Source organism: Culex quinquefasciatus, chromosome 1 (assembly GCF_015732765.1).
Source record: "Culex quinquefasciatus strain JHB chromosome 1, VPISU_Cqui_1.0_pri_paternal, whole genome shotgun sequence".
In the NCBI taxonomy this organism is placed as follows: domain Eukaryota; kingdom Metazoa; phylum Arthropoda; class Insecta; order Diptera; family Culicidae; genus Culex; species Culex quinquefasciatus.
Window position 1 is genome coordinate 57879836 of NC_051861.1, and position 21412 is coordinate 57901247.

General features: G+C 44.1%; 1 protein-coding gene across 4 annotated transcripts in view; it reads right to left on the reverse strand.

Annotated features, from left to right (window-relative positions):
• LOC6052736 (cadherin-23) overlaps window positions 1–21412 on the reverse strand; it is a 244791-nt gene that overhangs the window by 134712 nt on the left and 88667 nt on the right. The gene's annotated exons all lie outside the window — the stretch shown is intronic.

A 21412-nucleotide genomic window follows, 5' to 3' on the forward strand; every position in this document is an offset into this window, starting at 1 on the left:
TTTTTTGCAAATCCAATGACAGTGTCTGTGTCAATGTCTTAAAGAGGACATTCTGCCGCGTCGATTGATGTATAAAACATGGTACTTTGGTCGTATTTTATGAACTTTTATATTACAAACATTTTCCGTACGGGGGGGTACGGACAAATATTTGATTCACTGTATAATGCTGGCGCGTCCCCGAGCAACACTCCAGAGAGAACAATATGTTCGCGCTCTGTCCCTCACAATTCATCAAGCGTCCGTGACGCGGTGGTAGTGTGTCGGATCAGCAACCTAGAAGTCGATGGTTCAATCCTCGTTCTATTAAGATTTTTTTTCTGCAACACAATCAATCAGCCGTCGGTAATGTCAATAATTGTAGGTAACAGGCAAAAATGTCACACCCCTATGTCGCAAAAAATGCATGAGGACAGATTTCATGCAGATTCTGATATACTTTCATGCCGCCATGTATCACAATCATGCGACCGCCGGTTGGGTGCACAAGTGTCATTTCTCGCCCTCATTCAATTCTTGTCGCTGCACAAGCAGCACGCATTTTTAAGTTCCGTCAGTGGAGGTGAGATTGGGTCAAAGTGATTTTTTACGGGATTTACAATTTCTCAGGTTCTTCTCAATGAAACTGAATTCTGTTAAAAGGGTTGTGTAGGGGACATCTAAATGGCAGCTGTCTAAAGTTGAGGTACGTTTTTGGCCAAAAATGGCCAAACATTTTTCTTATATTTTTGATGGAAGTTCTCGAAAACTACCCAGTTGTTTCAAAATCTCCACTTCAAACATTTTTTTTATTCTTTACTTATTTGTATTAGGTCCGTTTAGGTGTGACCAGTTTAGGACCGAGGAACGGTTCAAAATAATTTAGAATACATAAAAAAATCATTTTCCTCCGTATTTGCCGAGCATGTAACAGACGAGTCTTAGTTGGTCCACGCGGGTCTTGCAGGGTGGAACCTGGCGCTGTACTCGTTGAAAATGTGCCACAGCTCAGTCTCCTTCCGCCGTGGGGGTGGCACCGGCGCCGGCGCCGGTATTTTGTTGACTGCTGCCTGCGGGTCGAGGGCGATCCTTTGGTTTTACGTCCGGGACTGCGCACGGCAGCGGAGGGAACTCCGCCGGCGTGAACGCCGGAACTGTTGGACTCTGCTTTTCCGCCTTCCGTACCGGCGGTTTCGGATTCGATGACTGCTGCCGCATCCGGATGAAATCCGCACGCTTGGGGCAGCTTCGGTCCATGGCTTCGTGCGTTCCGTTGCAGTTGGCACACCTGTTCGGATCGGCTTCTTGCATACGGCAGTCGTCCTTCGTGTGGGGACCCACACAGATGTTGCACCTGCCCTTGAGGCGACAGTTCCTGGTTCCATGGCCCAGATGCAAGCAGTTCCTGCACTGGGTCACGTTCGGCCGCTTGTTTCCACCGGATGATATTGCTTGCCACAACCTTCATTGCAGAGAGCTTCTTCAGATTGGTGTATCCCTTGGGGAAGACCACAATGTACGAAGTTTCGTCCACGGTGGACTTTTCCTTCCGCTTGATGACATGCACCTCCAGCGCGTCCAGCTTGAGATCCCTCTTCAGTAGGTACTTGACCTCATCCGGTTTCAGTTCATCAGGTAAACCACGAAGAACGACCCGGTGTAATCGTTCGCTTCTTCGGCCGTGGGCGTAGAATTCCACTTTCTTCTTCTTGAGGAGCTCTTGCAACTAGTCAAAATCATTGACAGAGAAGCAGGTCACCTTGGTTCCAAATCGGTTTAGTTTGTAAACCGGTTCGAAACCAAATTTACAAGTTTCCACTATCGCCACGAGCTTGTAAAAATCCGTGGTGTTCTTAACCACCAAAGGTGGTTGCTTTTGTTTACTTGCCGACTGGCCGGGTGCTGGAACCGCCGGGACGTCCCCTCCTCCTGCTGGGCCGGCATTGTTTTTTGTATTCCGCTAGAGGGCTGAACTTGTTGTTGTTGAGTAGATTCTGCTCCATTTCGCTATCGTCCTCTTTCTTCCTTTTGCGCTCGTTCGCCTCCATTCCTCGGAATGTTGGGGCGGAAAGTCCACCGAAAGAACCACGACGGCCACTATCGGCACTTTTGACCCGCAAAACACGACACCTCCAAACGTAAACAAGGCCGTGAGCGCGCAGCTGCCACACCGTCACAAAAGAGCACAGCAGGAGAGCATGGGTAAATAACAAGGGAAATGCGTAATAGGGGAAATAAACCCATTTTAAGCCTAATAAGCGGTCTTGTTTGAATGATGCTGGATAATCTGGAGTGTTCCTTGAAATTCAGTAAAACCAAGTATACCAACGAGTAGAGCAACTTTTTGTGAACATTTCTGTTTATTTGAGCATGAGCATGAGCATGAGAGACCACCCATGGTTGTCCTTCTCCGTTGCTGAACAGGACCGTAATATCCTATCAATACAACCGGTCATACGCTTCAACGATCTAATGGTGTTTCCCTTATCAACAGCATGTATGAATGCGCTGAAAAGATAAAACATCAAGATCATCAAAACTAGATCCGGAGCAAATAGGTAACAGTCGTTGGCCACCAACGGCGCCCGCCATGTCAGTTTGTAGATCTCGGGGGATTGGGACGGGAATGTTAGTTAGCACAGGTTGCTACCAAGGGTGGGCTCTATACGATATCCACACCCCCACGTGTGCCGGAAAACTACTTCTACTTGGGATTTTGTTAGTGGGTAAAGGTAATGGCCAGGATTCATCATAGAGGATGATGATGCGGCCCAAAAATCAATAAATTTTGTTTAATAGTGTGATGGATTATGAATTCTCAAGGCAAACAGTCGGATGATGCGGATGAGACTATTCCCGGTTATTTGGTGTTAATTTAGAATAAATGATTCAATCTTAGACAGCCGGCTGTGGAAAGATAAAACCAAATAATATTCGAAAAAGCAAAAACGCGAAACCGCCCGGATAGGAAAACAAACACAATCGGGGGGACAACAAGACGGAAACGGCAACGAAAATCTTGCGTGATGACCGCGACGCACACCGTTCAACTTCACGAACGCAACTGTCAAACTCCGCGAAACCGCCCGGATAAAAAAACAAACGCAATCGGGGGGACAACAAAGACGGAAACGGCAACGAAAATCTTGCGTGATGACCGCGACGCACTCCGTTCAACTTCACGAACGCAACTGTCAAACTCCGCGAAATCGCCCGGATAGAAGAACAAACACAATCTGGGGGACAACAAGACGGAAACGGCAACGAAAATCTTGCGTGATGACCGCGACGCACACCGTTCAACTTCACGAACGCAACTGTCAAACTCCGCGAAACCGCTCGGATAGAAAAACAAACGCAATCGGGGGGACAACAAAGACGGAAACGGCAATGAAAATCTTGCGTGATGACCGCGACCCGCACCGTTCAACTTCACGAACGCAACTGTCAAACTCCGCGAAACCGCCCGGATAGAAAAACAAACACAATCGGGGGGACAACAAAGACGGAAACGGCAACGAAAATCTTGCGTGATGACCGTGACGCACACCGTTCAACTTCACGAACGCAACTGTCAAACTCCGTGAAACCGCCCGGATAGAAAAACAAACGCAATCGGGGGGACAACAAAGACGGAAACAGCAACGAAAATCTTGCGTGATGACCGCGACCTGCACCGTTCAACTTCACGAACGCAACTGTCAAACTCCGCGAAACCGCCCGGATAGAAAAACAAACACAATCGGGGGGACAACAAAGACGGAAACGGCAACGAAAATCTTGCGTGATGACCGCGACGCACTCCGTTCAACTTCACGAACGCAACTGTCAAACTCCGCGAAACCGCCCGGATAGAAAAACAAACACAATCTGGGGGACAACAAGACGGAAACGGCAACGAAAATCTTGCGTGATGACCGCGACGCACACCGTTCAACTTCACGAACGCAACTGTCAAACTCCGCGAAACCGCCCGGATAGAAAAACAAACACAATCGGGGGGACAACAAAGACGGAAACGGCAACGAAAATCTTGCGTGATGACCGCGACGCACTCCGTTCAACTTCACGAACGCAACTGTCAAACTCCGCGAAACCGCCCGGATAGAAAAACAAACACAATCTGGGAGACAACAAGACGGAAACGGCAACGAAAATCTTGCGTGATGACCGCGACGCACACCGTTCAACTTCACGAACGCAACTGTCAAACTCCGCGAAACCGCCCGGATAGAAAAACAAACACAATCGGGGGGACAACAAAGACGGAAACGGCAACGAAAATCTTGCGTGATGACCGCGACGCACTCCGTTCAACTTCACGAACGCAACTGTCAAACTCCGCGAAACCACCCGGATAGGAAAACAAACACAATCTGGGGGACAACAAGACGGAAACGGCAACGAAAATCTTGCGTGATGACCGCGACGCACACCGTTCAACTTCACGAACGCAACTGTCAAACTCCGCGAAACCGCCCGGATAGAAAAACAAACGCAATCGGGGGGACAACAAAGACGGAAACGGCAACGAAAATCTTGCGTGATGACCGCGACCCGCACCGTTCAACTTCACGAACGCAACTGTCAAACTCCGCGAAACCGCCCGGATAGAAAAACAAACACAATCGGGGGGACAACAAAGACGGAAACGGCAACGAAAATCTTGCGTGATGACCGCGACCCGCACCGTTCAACTTCACGAACGCAACTGTCAAACTCCGCGAAACCGCCCGGATAGAAAAACAAACACAATCGGGGGGACAACAAAGACGGAAACGGCAACGAAAATCTTGCATGATGACCGCGTCGCACACCGTTCAACTTCACGAACGCAACTGTCAAACTCCGCGAAACCGCCCGGATAGAAAAACAAACGCAATCGGGGGGACAACAAAGACGGAAACGGCAACGAAAATCTTGCGTGATGACCGCGACCCGCACCGTTCAACTTCACGAACGCAACTGTCAAACTCCGCGAAACCGCCCGGATAGAAAAACAAACACAATCGGGGGGACAACAAAGACGGAAACGGCAACGAAAATCTTGCGTGATGACCGCGACCCGCACCGTTCAACTTCACGAACGCAACTGTCAAACTCCGCGAAACCGCCCGGATAGAAAAACAAACACAATCGGGGGGACAACAAAGACGGAAACGGCAACGAAAATCTTGCATGATGACCGCGTCGCACACCGTTCAACTTCACGAACGCAACTGTCAAACTCCGCGAAACCGCCCGGATAGAAAAACAAACACAATCGGGGGGACAACAAAGACGGAAACGGCAACGAAAATCTTGCGTGATGACCGCGACGCACTCCGTTCAACTTCACGAACGCAACTGTCAAACTCCGCGAAACCGCCCGGATAGAAAAACAAACGCAATCGGGGGGACAACAAAGACGGAAACGGCAACGAAAATCTTGCGTGATGACCGCGACCCGCACCGTTCAACTTCACGAACGCAACTCTTTTTGTGAACATTTCTGTTTATTTTCACTTTTATTAAAAGTTATGCTATTCCTTTTACAAGCATTTTAAAAAAATATTTCAAAAACGCATTCTAATCAGTCGTGGGCCACGCCCATTTTTCTATTTTCAGCTTAGTAATTTTAATTTGTAATTGTAATTTGTTGCTTTATTGGATACGATAACTTGTAGTGTGTACTTTTTGTCAGTTTGCTTAGTTCTTTTTTTCTTCCAACGCTCGTTTGGGTTTGCTTCGTGCTGCCAAAATTGATGAAATTTTGAGCGAACACTCACGAAAAGTAGCATTTATAGATAAAGTTTTCTGGCAACACCACAAGCGCTGCTGGTGGTGTTGGTGGCCACCCTTTGTTCTTTATTTGCCTTCGCTTCTCGCTCGGTTTTTTTCAGCCTTCGATTAGAATGGATGGTCAAAATTGAAACGTCAAAAGACTTAGCGCGTTTGTTTTTGATGGCGCTTGCTAATTATTTACATGTTTCGGGATTATTTTTCAAGTGAGTGACTAACTAATGGGAAAAAGAACATGTTGCCGGTAGTTGGAAGCAATTTTATATCTTAAGCGCTTTGAAATCGTTAGCGCAAGTGAAAAGATATTGATGGCGACTTTCGTTAAGCAGTTAACCTCTGATCTTGCGTGTGGATGTGTGTGCCACCAAAATGATGAGAAATGGTCTCGCAAAATAGAAATTATGATCAAAAGTGCATTAAATTTGATCTCTTTGGCCAGTAAGTGGCATACATTTGCGTGCTTACTCCAGGTGGTGCTGTTGCTGGTAAGTTTACAGCCTAAATAGTATTTTTGGAGCTTTAATCGAGCATCAAACTCTCCATATGACGAAGATAGGTGTTTGATTAGAAAGGGTATATTTCCCCTAATGCCTCAAAGCGAATGCTTTCATTGAAAACCGGAAATTTCAAACATGATTTTAAACAGGATTGACCAATTTTGACAAAATAATTAATTTTGCGCTAAAATGATGTCTCAAAGCGAATGCTTTCATTGAAAACCGGAAATTTTAAACTTGATTTTATATACCTCCTAAAGAATTGACTTGAAATTGTGGAAAATTTTCTAAGTCAGGATGGCACATTTTGGTATTATTTTTGTATTAAAGTGTTTTATCAAATTCCTCTGAAACTATGGGAAATTTTTTATAAATTTTGACGAGATTAATAATTTTGCGCTTAAATGACTTGAAACCCAAAAAATTTAAAGCTGATTTTATTTTTTTTATATACCCGCTAAGATTTTTTTTTTTATATCGTTGAAATTTCTCTAAGTCGAGATAACCAAATACTTTGTACAACGAATCATTCGTCAGATCATTGAATTTTAATGAATTTCAATCCAGTTTCATTTTAATAACACTTATTTTTCAGAAGCTTCAAGAACTTCATCTACAGGCCGTTCATCAATGACAAAGGCATTCGACGTGGTGAAGAATATCACTAAAAACAACATGGAATCATCAGGTGAGTAGATTTGGCTGTTGCATATGGATCATTTCCTGCAACTGCAACTGTTGCACTAAAATGGTATGAGAATACCAAATTTTGGTATTTCTTGGCAAATACCAGCGACCAAAATGTGCCCTCGGTTGCCCAGTAATAGATGGTAAAATACCATGAAATCGTACCAAAATCATGTTTGTGGAAGACCTCAGGAATACAAAAATCTGATTTTCCAAGGGCGCGGGAATACCTAAAAATTAAACCATGGCAATACCAAGATTTGGTATTCAAGCAATGTTCAAAAATCCAGAAGACCTCAACTTGGTATTGAAATGGTTTTATTTTGTGGTATTATTTTACTCTTGGAATAACATGGTTTGGTATTGTTGTGCCCTTCCACATACAAGACTTTGGTATGATTTCATGGTATTTTACCATCTATTACTGGGCAACCAAGGGCACATATTGGTCCCTGTTATTTGCCCAAGTAATACCAAAATTTGGTATTCCCGTATTGTTTACCCCTGCTCGGGTTGTAGCATGTCAATACGATTCCCTCGAGCAAGAAACAATGTTGGAAGTTTCGTTTTTTTACCCACTGACGGTTTCTAAATAAAAAGTTTGTTTGTATTGCGCAATTCTCACTAACTTGGACTTCGCACTAAATTATTGCTATCGATCGCACTATTGCGACTTGTCAAACTGGCATGAGAAATTTTAATTTTCTCAAAAAATGATCAAAGCGAGCCGATGTTGCTCACCTGGCAACCGCAATTTTAATGTGCGAATGTCCAGTTTGGTGGAAACTGCGACTGGAAAAGTAAATAAACAACTGCTGGTTGCCTAGTTTTTGGAAATTTTGTTGTCAAAAGTGCGAGAGAAAAGTGCGGGCCGAATCCAAGTTACAATGCAAGGATCAATAACGTGATTCTTTTTATAAAGTCAGTCGCTACGGCCACCTCCTGTCACGCTACAACAGTGGTGACGAGAGACGCGAGTTGTCCCTCGATTACACCGAAAAACTCGCGAACGAAAATCACCATGGCGCATCCACCGCTAAAAAGGAAGCGCACAGACAGCATGGCGGATGGGCAGAACAACTTGAACGTTCCGGGAGTCAATCCACTCGTCGGCCAGTACCAACCGGAATCATTCCGACCGGAGGTCAGCAGCAGCCAGGAGGCCATGCTCATCCGCAATTTCAGCAGCAGCCGCAGCCAATGCCAGCGGAGGCCGTCATTATGCAGCTCATCGAACAGCTCCGACAGCAGCAAATCGTCACTAATCAACTCCTTCAGCACCAGCACGAATCGGCCCAGCACCAACAGGGTTTCCTCCAGCAGCAGCAACAGCTGTTCCGGGAGGCCGTCACACAGAAAATAAAAGTTTAATTTTGGAATGTTGAAAATTTGATAGGTTGAATATTACCTCTGCAGCGACCTCAAATTTAAATCATTAAATTTGTCCATTTTTCGAACCTCTCAACAGTTCTGACCATGCGCGCTGACACAAGCATAAATAATTTTACCCACCGACTCGCGTTGCGCGAGAAATAATTAAGCTTATACACAGGTGTGGATCATGAGTCATCCTCACCTGAAAAGCTTTTTATTGATTTTCGCCAATTGTTAGGCAATCAAAAATAGGTTAAGCTTTCAATTATGACTGTGCGATGTTAATCCACAGGGGAAATTAAGGATGTGGCTTGACCAAATTCATTGGAATGTTTGCTCAATTGGGTCCTAAAATGAAGCTTAGATTGCTCGTATTATTGTTTACAGCGATAAAGCTTATTTTTCTGAGTACAATGACCCTTTGTACGACCACAAAGAGTTTAAAATGGATTTTTAAATCAATTTTGAAAAATTAACCTCGCGGTACTTCTTGACAGAAAAGCTCCTACTTGACAGTTCGTTCCAAGGGGACCATAGTTGATCCATCGAAAAAATGTTGTCTTGTCAAAAAAAAATTTTACATTAAAATGAAAAAAAAAACTGATCAGAAATGGTTTTTAATCGTGTTTTTTACCGTTGTACATAAAAATTTACATAGGACTTTAGTACCCAATTGAGAATTCGACATTCTCATTATTGACCTCAATTTTGGAGAATGTTTGAATAAAATAATTTTGATATTCTAATAACATAATTTAAAGTTTCATGAAAACGATTCGAACCCATGACTTCCGATTTTGAGGTGTACTCACGACACCATACGGAATGTCATGAAGAATTGCAGATATCTCAATTCAAATCAAATTATTCGCTCTACAGCATTGCCTTGGCGTTCTCGATTGCGAGATTCCTACTCGAAACTAGGTGTTCGAAGGCTTGATTTTTGAGGCAATTGCAAACCTCTTTTTACACCTTAGCTTACATCCACCCCGGGATTCGAACTGACGACCTTTGGATTGTTAGTCCAACTGCCTACCAGCGAATCCACCGAGGCAGGACCCAGGGAGACGACTCTTACACCTGGACTGAGCTAACGACCTAACCTTTTAGGGTTAGTCCGGGGCCAACTTATACTTCCCGTCCGACGGAAGGCGTGATTAGACAAATCTCGTCTCGAAAAATGCCACCGGGACTGTCTGGGATCGAACCCAGGCCGACTGGGTGAGAGGCAATCACGCTTACCCCTACACCACGGTCCCGGCAGATATCTGCATGATTTAATTCATGAGGTTCATTGATGCTATTCATCGAAACGGACCACTTTTAGCAGAACATAATTTAGTAGAGTGGCGATCACACAGGTGGATATTGATGCTGTTACGATGACAGCTTGACGTTGGAGGCTAATAGGGTGGTACCCAAAACCTACCCCTTTTAAGAAGAAGTTCATATCGTAGCGGACCAGCGCCATCCTCGGTAACCATCCTGGTCGACCCTTGCAGAAGCACTTCACTGGGATGAGCACTCCACACCCGAAGTCGACCGCGTTGTTGATACAGTTGAAAATTCTACGTCTGGCACGTCCACAAGTCCTCTGTTGTCTCCGGCAATCCTGCTGCTGTAGCAGACTCGGTACACCTGAGTGCACACCGAAACCTGTAGCGGATGTTGCACGAAGATGTTGTTGATGGCCAGTTCTTGAACTCCCCGCGAGAGACGGCGGAGATTTGTTTGTGTTTGGTGGCCACACCGGAGACACACGTAACAGCTTTCCACCAGGGACCCATGGCCAGGCAACGGGCAGATAAACTGCGTTGGAAGTCCTTGCACAGGTGTTATCCTGCTTGTTGTTCTGGTTGATGAGTAGCGACGATCGTTGAATTGTTGTGCGGCAGTGATTGATTGATGATAGTCACTCGGAGGGCCTCTCCCCCCGTTGTTGTTGTTTTGAGTGATCGCTGGCCTGTGAGCGCAAAACACTCCGTGGGTCCGTTTGACCTGGAACCGCTACGGTCGGACCTGACGGTTAGTTGACCTTGATGAACGTCCTTGTTGAACTGGCGAAAGAGCACTGGGATGGATCGCGTGCCAGGCTTGGCGGGCGATACCCACAGGAAATGCTTGACGATACCCGTTGTGATGTGTCTTTCAGCAGGGCTGTGGAGGCGGAGTCGGAGTCGGAGCCGGAGTCGATGGAGTCGGGTCTTTTTGGGGACCTGGAGTAGGAGTCGGAGTCAGAGTCGTAAAAACTCGAACAGCTGGAGTCGGAGTCGGAGCCGAACATTTCTGATAACCCGGAGTCGGAGTCATCTTAAATGCAAAAAAAAAAAATTGCTGTTCAGTATTTGCTATAAAACAGCTTAATTTACAAATCATCTTATATTTCAATTGATTTTTTTTAAGTCTTATGCACTGAGTTGCCATTTTTTAAAAAAGATTTATCTGATGCCATTATATTTTTGATGCTTTTTATTGTGTGTTCGAGCCTGACAGCGCACTATGGGGTTTCAGGCGGCCATAAATCGAAAAACCGACATACTCTAATTATTTTTTTGGTATTTTTTTTTTCGAAAATAAACATTCTAACTAAGAAAAATCCGGAGTTTGAAAGTTGTAGGTTCAATATTCACTGAATTGCAGACCTTCAAAGGCGAAAATGGTAAGAAAAACATGTTTTTGACAAAAAAATGATTATTTTTCATAGTTGTACTGTGTAGCTGTTTATGTATTTTTCCTGCATCATTATAAATATTCAGAAAGGTAATTGATTCAACTTTTCAATAACATTTTACAAAACACACTTTTATAGGCTAAAAAAAATAATAAAAATCAAAAAAGATGGATTTTTATTCAAAATTTAGTTTTTTTCAACTTTGTTAATGGAGTACTTTTTTTGTGTGCATTTGTGCGATCTGAAAATTTTGCAGCTTAAAATTTGAACCATGTCCTAACTTGTCTCCAAATTTCAAAGTGCACTTATGTGCACTTTTTGAGTTATGCCATTTTGAACATTTTGATTCATGCAAGAAAATTAATGATTTCGCGTATACGCTTGGTTAAAATCACATTATTTACCTGCGGAGGCAGAAATGACGTACCTGCTATGTATGTTTTGAAATTGATTTGATATTCATGACTTTGTTGGTACCGTAAACTGGGGTGACTTTGATAGCCCGGGGTGACTTCGATAGGTTTTTCAAATGCCCGTCAAATTAATATTTAAACATTTTGAGAATTTTGAGTATGTAAGCATTAAGGGAAAGCTTATTATCGAACATATATGCAAAAATGTGACTGTTACATTGGATGTATCAAAAATAGTGGCCAAATCAAATTTCTATCAATGTCACCCCGGGCTATCAAAGTCACCCCAGTTTACGGTACTTAGGTACGTTTAATAAAATTAGAAATTCCTATTCTAAGTATTTTACAGAAACGATTCGTCGAATATTCATATCAGTTCGTTGTTGTGTTCTTTTGAAAGTATGGATAATAATACCGTAGTGTCCCTGTACGATATAACGAAGCACTATTCTGAAAACGTGAGAACTGCTTTCGAGTATATTTGTAAGAATTACAACATTGCAGAACCATCACATGATCAACTCAGGAAAAACCCACAGAGGAAAAATTACGCATGCTGTTCTGTAGCTTCAAAACGAGGTATACAAAAGCCCATAGAAGAAGTTCATATTTTAAGTAATCTAAAGACAATCGGTTACAAAGTGATTTTGATTTAGAAGAATTTATCGTGGAAAACGTGAATTTTGCAAGTGGATCAACCAAAAACGTGGACGAGAATCCATACAATGTTCCATAAAATAAACCGTCTAAAATTCTAAAACACCGCAAAAATCAAATTTAGATTGGGAGGGGATGGGGGGGGGGGGGGGGGTCTTCAAAGAGAGGTGGATTTAAACTCAAGAAAAAGAGGAGGGAGATTGAACGTAAATCAGAAACTTTAACAAAGCATAAACCGCCATTCCGTGCATCAAATAGACAGAGCAAGAATATCAAAATTCACCACTTCGCTAGATTTTCAAGCCGAGCGATTCCTGACCAAGGACACAAGGTTCAAGGTCCCACGACGCAGCGCTCTGCTGCACTCAGCGTACTTGAGAAGACTACAAACGCATGTGGAGGAGTAACGGTGCGTACAAGGGCGGCCTCGGCGCCGCACAAGGCTGCTGCAGTTGCCACACAGCCGAGCTATGAGTGCTCGAAACATTCAGTAGCTGCAGCACCGGCAAGGAAGAAGAGTGGCACTGGAGGACTCGGTCCACACGAGCGGTCGGTAAACGCCGACCCACTGAAGCGAGCATCACCTGAAGGCACTGGAGATGGTCCAAGTGGAAGCAGAACAAGATGCCGGTTTCCTACAATCGGCAAGCATCAACAAGCACTGGAGCACATCCCACGGGTCGGCCAGGCTTTTTGGCAGCCCCTGCGACTGTCAACTGCGCTGACCGGCACACCCTGTAAGAATGCAACGAAGTTAGGCCCAGTTTTGGAGAACAGGGCGAAAAGGGTTCGCATCGACTTGCGATTCCCAAGAGCGCCCGACGAAGAAGTAGAAGAACACTCACCTGGTCAACGTACGGCCAAACCTGGGAGGCGAAAGAGTGACCTCTGGATCGCCTGGAGAACAACGGCAGTTCTTCGCGGGTGGAGGATGTTCGAGCCTGACAGCGCCAGCTCGAAGAAAATTTTGTTTGGTTTTGGCAGCACTGTGCCTGCTGCGACGAGAACAGAAAAGAAGGTGGCAACCCAGCCTGCGTCGTTACCAACAACAACCATGTTCCCAATCTTCAAGACAAGAAAGGGAATAAGCGGGACGTTTCCAATTACCGGGGAATAACATCTCTTTGTGCCGATTCCAAACTGATGGAAATCATCGTAAACACGCTCCTGATAGACGCAACGAAGGGTTACATCTCAACAGCACAGCACGGGTTCTTTTCGGGACGCTCGACAAGTACAAACTTAGTCGACTTCATCTCATTCTGCAAACGAAACATGGAAGGCGGAGGACAAGTGGATGTTGTTTACACCGACCTTAAGGCTGCGTTCGACAGGATCGACCACCGCATCTTACTCGCCAAGCTCGACCACCTCGGCGTTTCATGCAAAGTCGTCAACTGGGTTGCATCGTACCTGACTGGCAGAACACTCTCGGTCAAAATCGGTTCTTCCAAATCAGTGCCGTTCTGTATGACGTCTGGCGTTCCTCAAGGGAGTAATAGCAAACTTCCTCCCTGTCTACTCCAACGACGTTACCTTTGTGCTCCCACCCGGAAGCAGAATTCTCTACGTCGACGACCTAAAGATTTACCAGCCAATTCACAACGTAGACGACTGCAGGGTGCTCCTACAGCTGATTGAGTCTTTTACTCAGTGGTGTGATTCAAATTTGTTGTCAGTAAGTTTCTCTAAATGTTCTATTATCTCTTTCACATGCAAAAAAACACCCCATCTGCTGGCCTTACACCATCGGAGACCAACCGCTGGAGAGGGCGACCGTCATTAAGGATCTTGGCATACTCCTCGGTGAAATGTTCAGCCTCTCCGCCCACTACAACGCCGTTATCTCCAAAGCAAACCGCAATCTCGGGTTCATTTCTCGGATAGCAAACGAGCTGCGCCGTACCTAGGGGTTGGAGCAGTTGGCGACCGCCAAGGTCGCCAGCCCTTGGGGGCGCCGAAATCGATGATAGTACAAAATGTGCATGTCAGTTATAACATCCTCATTAGGTATTTGCAACAGAAAGGGCGCCAAATTATAAAGTAGTTGGTTTAAAATATAAAAAAGATTCTGCGTGTATCCTCCAGAGCAAGCCGCAGTGAAGTGCTCAGAGCTCTAAAAGTTTTTTCGAATTTTCCGCCGTAATCGACCGTGATTACCCGCGAGTTTGCTCCACCAGCATGCCGAAGGCCGGCCGTGGTCGTAGCAGTTCGAGTGCTGCCTCGAAAAACCCGCGAAGTTCGTCTACCGGTCGAGTGCAAAAAGGTAAACAAAACAACACCACCGCGTCATCCACCATCGCGCAGGGAAGCATGAGCGCTGAAGGATTAAATCCGGAGTTATTACACGCTAATTACCGTGTCCAGGATCGCAGCCCTATAAGAAGCAGACTCCGCTCAGGTACTTCCGGCAATCTGTCAACCGGTGGTGCATCAACATCCGCCAACATTCCCACCAGTAACAAGTTCGCGAGACTGAGTGACGAGGAAAGCTACAACAACAACACCGACGACGACGACGACGATGGACGTGCATGCAAAAAAGGTAGTATGACAAAAAAAGTTAATTCTCCGAAGGAACGGCGACCACCTCCAATTTTTGTTTTGGATACGTTGGCGGACGATGTTGACGAGTTGCTGGAAGTCTGAATATTGGCAAATCGAAAGTTCAAGTGATTACTTTCACCAAAAAGAATTTCGACCTGGTGGTGAAAGAACTTAAGCGTAGCAACTTCAAGTTCTACACATTCGATCCAGTTGAGAAGACCGCTGTTAAGGTAGTCTTGCAGGGCTATCAAGACCGCCCAATCACCGACCTAAAGGGACACCTCTCGGGTACCAGGATAACGCCACGGGAGATAAAAGTGCTCTCGCGCAAGACAACAGTCACAGGTACGCACGATTTTTTACCACTGATCATAACCGGATAGCTTCAGTGAGTATGGCAGACTACATTATTAATGTTTTGAAATATCCAGTGTCATCCTAAGACTCCCTTTTTAAATTATATTTATTCAGTTTTTCTTTCCCATGTACATTCATTCAGTTAAAATATTATTGAGTGTCCAATCACAATCGATGACTTTTCACCTCAATTTTAAATACTAGCAACTTTCATTTATTCATGAAATTTTGTAGCTTTCGCTATTCAGTGATTTCAAATGTAGGAGGTCACCTCCGCGTACGCACGAGAGTAAGCAGTCGATCAGTGTCTTGCGAACCTTCGTGGTGAACGGACACTAGAGCTGCGGTATTTTTTACTACCTAAGCTCAGAGTTATTTCAAAACCAAATTCACAGTCTTTTTAAAGACTACCTGAGTTATTTTCCAAAATTCTAAACAGTCTTTTCAAGACTAACCCCACCTGAAATTTTGTTGTATTTTACAAACGAAGCCATCTTTTTAAGAGAACTTTGCTTGCAAAATGCGTCAAAACAAAGGTAAACGCAAATCTTCTGAAGATTTGGTCGTTACGTCGGTGAAGCGTTTGAACGCTAAACCGGCTAACGGAAACAGAAAAAGAAAACAGCCTCTTCTGAGGTCTGATTCTGAATGTGAGGTCAATCCTCCAATTCCATTGACAAACAGTTTCGGTGTTTTATCCGAAACTGATGACAAGGAACCTTCTCCTCGTACTGAGCCTTCTGCCGTCGAGAAACGAGTAAAGGCTCCGCCAATTGTAGTGACTTCTGTCTCAGATTTGGCCAGCTTTCGAACGCAACTGAAGAATTGCAAGGAAACTTGCAATTTGAAAGTTTCGTTCCAGCTTGGTCGAAGAGGAGAATGTCGCTTGTTGACGGAATCTTTACAAGATCACCAAACTTTTGTTGGTTATTTGAAAAACCACAAACACAATTTCTACACGTATGAGACCAAGAATGCTCGGCCATTCAAGGCGGTCTTGAAAGGTCTCTCCAACGACTTGTCGATGGATGAGATCAAAAACGAACTTAAGGTGTTGCTTGGCTTTGCCCCATCCCAAGTAAAACCAATGAAGAAAAAATCAAACGGGAATATTTCTCGCTTTGGTTTGACTTCACAATTTTATCTGATTCATTTCAACAGAAATGAAATCAACAATTTGAAACTTTTGGACAAAGTTCAGTTTTTGTTCCATGTACGGGTAAAGTGGGAGCATTTTAAGAAACATGGCGGTAATGGCCAGAATCTGACCCAGTGCCGGCGTTGCCAGGCATTCGGTCACGGTACTGATCATTGCGCCATGGTTCCAAAATGCATGGTTTGCGGGGATTCTTCTCACGACAAGGACAATTGTCCCGTGAAAGAAGTCACCCAATTTAAATGTGCAAATTGTGGTGGAAATCACAAATCAAATTTCTGGGATTGCCCCATCAGAAAAAGGTTTTGGATTCTCGTGCTAAGCATCAGCCGAAATCCAAACCGAAATTTTCTCAAAGTCAGGTTGTACCTGCATCTTTAAATCAAACGTTCGTGCTGTCTCACTCGAACAATTCTAGAAATACCCCTACCGTGGAAAAGTTAGGTAACAACAATGGCATTTCTTATGCTAACGTCGTTTCGGGTTCATCCACGAATTTTAAATCCTCTACCAATCTTTCTGAAATTGGGCAGGTACCTCAAATCTCATTTGAAAATTTTTCTGCTGGCAACGCTTTGGGATCTTCTGATCTCGGCGATGTTACGTTTGAAAAATGACTTTTTGCAAAACTCACTGTTTGGTTTGATTCAAACAATGAGTAATGCTACATCCATGATGGAAGCTATCCAGATTGGATTAAAATTTGCGAATGATGTTGTTCTTACCCTGAAGTTTAATCATGGATCTAAGTAATTCCATCAATATTATGAATTTTAATGCTCGCTCTTTAAAAGCGAAAGAAAATGAATTTTTCAACTTTTACGAGTTCATAACGTGCATGTTGCTGTTATAACCGAAACATTTTTAAAAACTGGCACTTATTTGAAAAGTGATCCAGATTATAAAGTTATAACTAATAACCGAATGAATAGAAATGGCGGTGGAGTTGCAATAGTTATCCACCGTAGTATGACTAATAGCACGTTACGTGACTTTAAGTTAAAAGTTATTGAAAGTTTAGGCATTGAACTTGAAACATGTTTTGGGAAAATTATGATTGCAGCTGCATATTTGCCATTCCAATGCACTGGGGAAAATAAAAATTATTTCAAAGGGGATTTGAATAAACTTACTCGGCATAGATCTCGATTTTTGATCATCGGTGATTTTAATGCCAAACACCAATCTTGGAATAATTCAAAAGTAAATTCCAATGGTAAAATTCTGTTCAGAGATTGCACTTCTGGTCTTTATTCGGTTTTATACCCGAATGGACCAACTTGCTTTTCTTCTGTTAGAAATCCATCAACAATTGATTTGGTTTTGACAAATCAAAGTCAGTATTGTGGTCCTTTAGTGACTCATGCTGATTTTGATTCTGATCATCTTCCAGTAACTTTTTCACTTTCTCATGAAGCAGTTACCAGACCCAATAGTTCTGTGTTTAATTACCACAAAGCTAATTGGGACAGGTATCAGCATCATATTGAGAATAATTTAAATCATGATTTTGTTTTAGAAACCAAAGCTGATATTGATTCAGCCTTGGAATCTTTAACTAATGCAATTTTGGATGCTAGGAATATTGCTATTCCTAAAGTCCAAGTCAAATTTGATTCTCCCATTATTGATGACGATCTTCAGCTTCTGATTCGTCTGAAAATGTTCGCCGAAGACAGTATCAACGTTCTCGTGATCCTGCACTGAAGCGAATTCAAAAGATTTGCAAAAGGTTATTGACCACAGATTCACTCTCCTGCGAAATGAAAAGTTCGCAAGAGATGTCGAACAAATTAAACCTTATTCCAAACCTTTTGGAAACTTTCAAAGGTTTTTAAGAAACCTCAAAACCCATCCCTTCTTTAAAAGATGGTGAAAATATTCTATTAACTAATGGGGAAAAGCTCAAAAACTTGCTCAGCAGTTTGAGAGTGCTCATAATTTCAACTTGAATGTTTTGAGTCCTATTGAAAATCAAATTTCAATAGAATTTCAGAATATTGTTGAACAAGAATTTTCATCAGATGAAGTTTTTAATACGGATCTGAATGAAATAAAATCTATTATCAAAAATTTAAAAATATGAAAGCCCCTGGTGAGGATGGCATTTTTACATTTTAATTAAAAAATTACCAGAAGCAACTTTAAGTAGCTTGGTCAAAATTTTCAACAAATGTTTTGATTTGGCATATTTTCCCAGTAGTTGGAAAAATGCCAAAGTAATTCCGATTTTGAAACCGGATAAAAATCCTGCTGAAGCGTCAAGCTATCGGCCCATTAGTTTGCTTTCATCTATTAGTAAATTATTCGAAAGAATAATTCTTAATAGAATGATGACACACATTAATGAAAATTCAATATTCGCTGATGAGCAGTTTGGATTTCGCCTTGGGCATTCAACTACTCATCAGTTGTTGAGAGTTTCAAATTTGATTCATTGTTATCCGAGCATTCGTTGGTGAAGGTTGTCTGAATCAACATGACTCGTCGCGTCCCGGCGCAAAACGCCGGCAATATTGCCCTACCTGCGGCTCAAGCAGGCAAAAAAGTGGGAATTTCCAAAAGGAAGGTTGAGGCCTCAACTGATGGCCAAAAACCGGGAATTTCCAAAAGGAAGGTGCTTTTGGAAGTGACATCGAACAGCAAAAAGACGAAAAAGAGCGACGGTACTGTACCGATGGATGAGGAGGAGGAGAACTCTTCATCGCACGAGGAGCAGCTATTGAAGAACAACAAGTTTGCTGGACTGCCTGACGAGGACCAGGTAGCGGAAGCAAAGGAGAATGAAGTGAAACAGCGAAAGGAGAAACTGCCTCCTTTTTATGTGCGGCAATCAGCAGCAACGATCGACTTTCGTGCGGGGCTGGTTGAACTCATCAAGTCTGGGAAAGTCCTAGGCAACATTCGTCTGTGTCAGGACGGATTTAAGGTGCTGGTGCAATCCAGGCAGCACTATCAACTGGTCAAGGATTACTTGACCGAAAACGAGGCGGAGTACTTTACCCATGATGTCGTCATGGATAAGCCGTACAAAATCGTCGTCAGAGGTCTGTACGACATGCCAGTGGAGGAATTAGCTGCCGAGCTAAAAGTTTTGAAACTGGATGTGTTGGCCGTGCACAAAATGAGCCGACGCAACAAAGACATCAAGTACCGTGACCAGCTCTACCTGCTGCATTTGGCTAAGGGATCGACGACGCTTCCTGAGCTGAAGGCAATTCGAGCGGTTTTCAACATTATCGTGTCGTGGGAGCGATACCGACCAGTGCATCGTGACGTCACACAATGCTTCAACTGCCTGGGTTTCGGGCACGGAGGTAAGAACTGCCACCTGAAGCGTCGTTGCGCCAAATGTGGTACCGATGCGCACATCACATCCCAGTGCATCCAAGATTCGCTGGTGAAGTGCCTCAACTGCAACGGTGAGCACTCGTCAACCGACCGAAAGTGCCCCAAGAGAGCTGAGTTCGTGAAAATTCGGCAGCAAGCATCGACGAAGAATCAGCCTCAGCGTCGTAGAACTCCTCCAGCCCTGGTGGAGCAAAATTTTCCACCTCTTCAACCGCGACGCCAGGTCCCGAACTTGGCACCGTTGCCGTTGGATCCCAGGAAGAGAGCTGAGATGAATCATCCACGGCCGGGTTCCAGCCAGGAGCCGAGACCGCCACCACCGGGCTTCAGCCAGGAGCCAAGACCAACCCAAGAACCAGCAGTTGAGGAAAATGGTAATGATCTTTACACCTCAACCGAACTCCTCAATATTTTCAAACAGATGTCCGCTGCACTGCGTGGATGCAAAACCAAGACCCAGCAGATTGAAGTGCTGACCTCGTTCGTCATCCAGTATGGATCGTAGGTCCCTCAAGCTGCTGAATTGGAACGCTTGCTCCATTAGGAGGAAGAATTTAGAGCTGGTGGATTTTCTTCGCGAGAAGGAGATCGACGTAGCTGCCATCACGGAAACTCATCTGAAGCCCGGTGAAAAAGTTTATCTGCAAAACTACAAGATCGCGACGCAGCTCGATAGGACCACCTCTGGAGGAGGAGGTGTGCTTGTCGCTGTTCATCGTGATCTCAAGCCACGCCGGCTGCCACACTTTAAGCTGGACATCATCGAGGCCGTTGGGGTGGAAATTCCCACTTCGGTTGGCCCAGTACTCTTCATTGCTGCATACTGCCCACGTCAGGTGAATGCCAGAGATGGTTCAGCAGCAAAACTGAAGAGCGATATCCAGAAGCTGACACGGCGGAGCGCAAAGTACATCATCGCTGGTGACCTCAACGCGAAGCATGAAGTTTGGGGCAACAGCAGGAGGAATCGGAACGGAGTGATTCTGCACAACGATCTGCAAAACGGATACTACAACGTTGTGAGTCCGGATCGTCCAACGAGGGTGGCTCGGTCTGGGAATCACTCAATCATCGACTTCTTCATTACCAATATGGCTGAGAACGTGGCTCATCCTGAGGTGTTTGAAGAGTTGAGTTCTGATCACTATCCGGTGGTTGTGGAGGTTGGAGCTTCCGTTACTCCGCAGCGGCAACCAACCCGGAAAGATTACCACAACGTTGACTGGCAGCAGTTTCAGCAAGTGGTAGACAGCAACATCGACTATGATCAACACCCGGAAACTTCTGCTGATATTGATCGTTCGCTGGAGGTGATCCAGCAGGCTATCAACCAAGCAGAGGCTGCCAACGTTCGGGAGGTTCCTGTTAATTTTAAGGTAACTGATATTGACGTAGATACTAAACACTTGATTAGACTTAGGAATGTTTATAGGAGACAATATCAACGGACTGGGGACTATGACAAAAGATTTCAGTGAACAATTTGAACAAAATCATACAAGACCGACTTGACAATATCAGAAATCAAGAATTTTCAAAACATGTAAGCCAGCTTGGGAATTATTCAAAACCATTTTGGAAACTTTCAAAAGTTCTTAAAAACAAACCAAAGCCTATTCCTCCTCTTATTGTTGAGGATTCTCCTTTGATTACATCCGAGGAAAAGGCAAATGCACTTGGGCTTCATTTTGTTAGTTCACATAATCTTGGCGCTTCCATGACCAGCCGTAAAGAAACATCAGTTGCCAATAGTATTTCAACAATCAATGACTCTACCTTTGAATTTCCTGCAGATTCCCATGTTTCTGGTGAGGAAGTCAAAGTTGCAGTTAAACAAATGAAAAATATGAAAGCTCCAGGCTTTGATAACATTTTAATCTAGTGTTGAAAAAACAGAGTGATCAGTTCTTTCAACATCTAGCCAATATTTTCAATAAATGTT